General features: G+C 45.4%; 1 non-coding gene across 1 annotated transcript; it reads left to right on the forward strand.

Annotated features, from left to right (window-relative positions):
- Positions 1-2,174: 2,174 nt before the first annotated feature.
- On the forward strand, positions 2,175-2,281 carry LOC113458345. Its single transcript, XR_003378729.1, has one exon. It is a non-coding gene; the product is annotated as a U6 spliceosomal RNA (small nuclear RNA).
- Positions 2,282-5,130: the final 2,849 nt, after the last annotated feature.

Raw genomic sequence — 5,130 nt, forward strand, 5'->3', positions numbered from 1 at the left:
GAGGCTTCAGCAGATGAGCGCAGCTGCCTCTATAACACTGACTGAAGAACACCGCGTTTCTAGTGAGGAAGGCTGACGTCTTTAACTGGAACAAGCAGCTTTAGGAGGGAGATACATGGAGAAGTGGGGCAGGAAGGAGACACCTGCCTACCCACCAGATCTGCCAAATCAACTTGGTGATCAGTGGGGTGGCGGCTGTCATAGTCAGAGAGCTTCACAGCTGAACTCGCTGGTTTTACAATATCAACCCTCATCCTGAAGCATCCGGCCTGAGCTTACACTGGACCTGTCTTTGGGAGGCTTATTTATGGAGACAGCTGGGTGAAAGTCTCTTGCCAGGCTCCAGTGGTGTTCTCAGAGGTGTGCTGCATGCTCTGAATGAATAATGAAGATACAGTGTTGTTGTTTTATTTTTCCTGTCTAGTCCCAAATGATTAAGGGTTGGAAAGGGCAGATAAAGGCGCCCTCAAAGCTAGTCCCAGCAGTATGCTAGGAATGCATTTCCTGGGATGGTGTAGAGGGCTTGACTCCCAGGGAAGGGCTGTTTCTACTCAGGAAGAAGCATGGTGATTCCTTTGAACTGAAAATTGCGAGCATTAACTACATCTTCATTGTTAAGTCAATGAAGGGCTTACTGCTGCGACTCCACACCCGTGGGGCTCTGGGGAGGAAAGATTCTTTGCTGTAGGATATCAAGCAAGTTTAGATCTTTGATACCTGGCAGCTGGGAGCCAGGGGAATATTTTGGTCTTTGGTACAGCTCCCCCAAACTCACCTTTATCTCCACAGATGCCACATAGGGATGGGAATCTGCTCCTGGTTGGAATTGCTCTTCATGAGCATGCTGTATTGAGATGGACAGTACTTATTTTCATAGGATCTTGATGAACAATGGCAGTGTAATGAGTTGAATATTATATTTCCTGTCAGGCCAAATACGTCAGAGGCAGTTTTCTTTCTTTTCTTTTAATCACCGTGTTTTCTAGTAGGGATTTAGTTTTAAGCCCCTTGTGAGCTTAAAATATTATCACGTATTCTCAAAACCCAAACCGAAGCCAAAGGCTTCAAAGACATTTAAATCTGTGATCTGTGAGTTTGGATTCTCCAGCGTCAGAGCTCTTTCAACAGGGCAAGATACAGGGTGGTTTCTATTTGCTTTTCTGTCTTGGTAGATTTTTTTGAAATTATTATTAAGCACCCTTCTGTATAGTGCTAGCCTCTGCATAGTGAACTCAGGTCTCAAATTAAACTTAATTTGTGCCAATGGGGATTGCATCAGCTGGCTAACTGCAGACACACACACACACACACACACACACACACACACACACACACACACACAATGATTCTCACTTTCAGCATCCTTGTTTTTCACCAGAATGTTTATCATAGCAACAACTGCAAAATACTTGTACAAGATTCATTCTGACCATGTTTGCTGTAAGCTTCTCTTAGCTTTCGGTGCTTATCTAGGAACTTCTCCAGCTTCCAGCTCACCTTGGCCAGTAGCTACCACTTTGGACAGCTTCCATCACATCTAACAAATTGGTTAGATCAGTTTACTTATCTCAGAGTTGACTGCTTTAATTCAGAGCCAAGAGTCCTGATTTAGTTAACAGTTTGAAGAAATATCCCCCCAAAACCTTAGTCGTCACTTCCACTGTTCACATTGAGTGGTTCTAGACTTAATTTCCATCCCTCTTACTGTGTCTGGTTCAAACCTAGGAGTGATATCTGCCGAGAGCAGCGGGCTCTATGTGGTCTGCTCTGTACCACAGGTGGCCCTTGGCTCCAGGCACCCCGTGCTCCTCTTCTGAAGCGTTCTCTTCCATCCCACGACCTCATCCAACCTTCTAGCCTCCTCCCAACTATTCAGGTTACTAAGTCTAAAGCTCTTTAAACCGTGCATGGCTGTAGCCAGGGGCACCACGCATTTTTCACCTACTCTAGCTCTTTGAGTGGATGGAAAAGTGAAGGCCAAGAGAAAATAAGTGACTCGCGTGAGGTCCCCAAATCAGTTGCAGAAGGGCTAGCGTAGGTCTTTGAACTCCTGATTCCAGACACACAGCTCCTTCCATTGCACCCGAGTCCCTGGCACCAAGTGTTTATGAGCTTGCAGGGTCGTGCACAGAGAGAAGCCGCAGTGTGTTTTCTTTGGGAAGACTTCAGACTATGTGCTCACTTCGGCAGCACATACGCTAAAACTGGAACCTGACAGAGAGGGTTAGCCCGGCCTCTGAGCAAGAAGGACATGCAAATTAGGAAATCGGCCTCAATTTCGAGAAAGATTTTGGATTGAATTCCTCCTTCGGCTCTGAAATAATTATACTGAACATTGTGGGTTTGTGGGTGCGATTGCTTCATTAAATTCAACAGTGAAGACTGCATCTTGGTAGTGAAAGAGAGCCTGGGGGATCGCTTGCTGCCTCTCCTCATCCAGAGGGGCCGTCGCCTCGGGACCACAGCGAGTCGTTTGCTGAAAGGATACTGATTCATAGTATCTGCAATCCCTGGAGACTGAAATGGGCACATCTAGTGGCGAGATGGCACACACACACACACACACACACACACACACACACACACACACACTTTAATTGGCAAACAATTTGTTCTCGATTCAACATTGGACAGACAGCACATTGGTTAAAGCAGTCATACTCATTCAAACCCAAGTTCAACCAATGCCGAATGATGAGCCTGGGGCAGGTGATCTGATCTCTCGGTTACACCGGGATATCTGTAAGTTGGAGCTGCAGCCACTGCTCTTGTGATGGAACACACTACTGTGTATAAAGAATCTGAGACAGTGCCTGAGAGCTCCTGCTGTTTAGTGATCGCTATTGTGCTGCAAGTTAATATATACGTACAATTACACAAAACAACAACATGTTTTATCGTAACGAAAAGATACATGTCATATAGAACAGGATAGCTATGTATAAGATATAAAGGAATTCAAAACAAAACAACAAATGAACATGGGTTATTTCAGGGCTCATGCATTTAATAACCAAAGGTGCTGTATTCTTATCATCCCATTGCTAAACCAACTGAGGTAAAACAATGTTCATCAGGGCATCATCCATGCAGAGTCAGGAGCGCCTGGAGGACGGTGTCTGGTACCAGATAGAAAAATTAGACCTTTCAGGCCTTCATTTTGTATTTTAAACATTCTCTGCCCCGGCACCATCTTTCCCAGAGCGTGAGTGATAAGGCATGTGTGGAAAGCAGAGGACAACTTTCAGGGATCAGTTCTCTCCTTCCACCCTGCGGGTCCTGGGGTTGGAACTCAGTCACGTAGTCAGGCTTGGTGGCAAAAGCCTTTACCCACTGAGCCAACTTGCCAGCCTCGGCCCTTCTTTATTAACTTCCAATTTCAGGATTTGCAGGAAATCTGCATGTAATTCATACCACTCAAAGGTTCTGCAGCCACAACAAGACTGTGGAGAAGTCAGGAAATTACTTTCCTTTTGTTTCTATGTTTTTGAGACAACTAGCCATGAACTCCCTATGTAGCTGAGGACGACCTTGAACTCAATCCTCCAGCCTCTGACTCTCTGGTACTGGGATTATAAGTGCAAGCCACGATGCCCAGCTGAGAGATATGCTTTCTGACTGTGAGCAGCATTGTTTCTGATGCTGGGAATACATGCTTGTGGGCATAAAATTTAAATACCCAAGGGTTCATCTGTGAGGGACTGAACTAAACTTTGCTGCCTCAAGAGCAAGATGGGCTATGTAAATGGTGCCCACTCATATAACAGAATAATACAACCTAGGGCACAGGACTAGAGAATAGGATTAATGGCCTAGAAGAATATTTATGAGATGTTATTTATAAAACATGTCACAATGTCCTATGGCATTTATCTTAATACCAACAACAGTCATCTGGGCAGTGGTGGCACATGCCTTTAATCCCAGCACTTGGGAGGCAGAGGCAGGCGGATCTCTGAGTCTGAGACCAGCCTGGTCTACAAGAGCTAGTTCCAGGACAGGCCAAAGCTACAGACAAACCCTGTCTCAAAGAAAAAAACAAAACAAAAAACCAAACATGCTAACAGTCACCTTGGATAAGGATGTTATGGAAGAGCATTGCCTTTGTTTAATTTTATCTTTATTTTGTACATTTTCTGTAATAAGTGTGTATGGATTTTTAAGGGAAAAACAACATGCTAAAAATTACAGATCTGGCCGCCCACAAGTAGGGCGAGTCAGGTCCTGAGCTCCCATTGCCCACCAGCCTTGTGTCCTCAGGAGCAAGCAATCGGCAGGCCATGGGTTCCATCCTAAGTGCCTGAATTGAGAAAGATGTGGCCTTGGGCTGCTCAGCCACTGCAGCCTGCCTGGTTAGTTTTGAGATGGAATCAGCTCCCCTCTTGTTCATCACATTTTCCTGAGCCCTGGGTGCTTGTTGACACCCGAAGGAAGCTTGAAGGAAGAAGGGAGAAGGTTGAGAGGAACAGAGCAATATCTCATGCCACCACCATCAGGACACAGCAACTTTGTCATTACCCAAATAGCATGTAGCATCAGCCAGACCACGTCCTGAGCCCATTACCACCTGCTGGTCTCCTTCCATTCCAGGGTGGACTCTGTCTCCACCTCCCAACGTGTCTGCACACTCAGCCTCTATTCTGGCTTCCCCTGCACAGTGTCTACCCCATGGGGCTAGTTTTAGCCCTTTCCTGAGAGCCTGATACAGACCTTGCTCATCTTAGTAGATGAACCCACTTCTCACAATCATTTTTCCTGTACAATCATTTTTCCATTTCCCAATCCCCTTTAGAGCTAAAGTTCTCTGGGCACTTTCCCCTCCTTGCCTCCCTTTTCCAGTATTCGTTGTTTAACAATTTCTTTTTCTTGCCTCCATCTTGTGTTCCCCCTGATTATTCTGAATGAACTTCCAATGAGGTGGGCAAGCCTGCCTTCCTTTGCCCCTGCTCTGGTTAATTGTTGAATATTTCCAATGATCTGAATCAAAGTGAATAAGTAAATCTATTTTACCATTAAAAAATTAGCAAACTATAAGTTTCTAGATGCAGGCAGTGTTGCCTCAGATGGTTCTCTTCTGTTACTGACTGGGAAGTAGTCCTGTCTAGCTCCCTGTGGTTCTCTTCTGTTACT

This window comes from Microtus ochrogaster, chromosome 2 (assembly GCF_000317375.1).
Source record: "Microtus ochrogaster isolate Prairie Vole_2 chromosome 2, MicOch1.0, whole genome shotgun sequence".
NCBI classification, from domain to species: Eukaryota; Metazoa; Chordata; class Mammalia; order Rodentia; family Cricetidae; genus Microtus; species Microtus ochrogaster.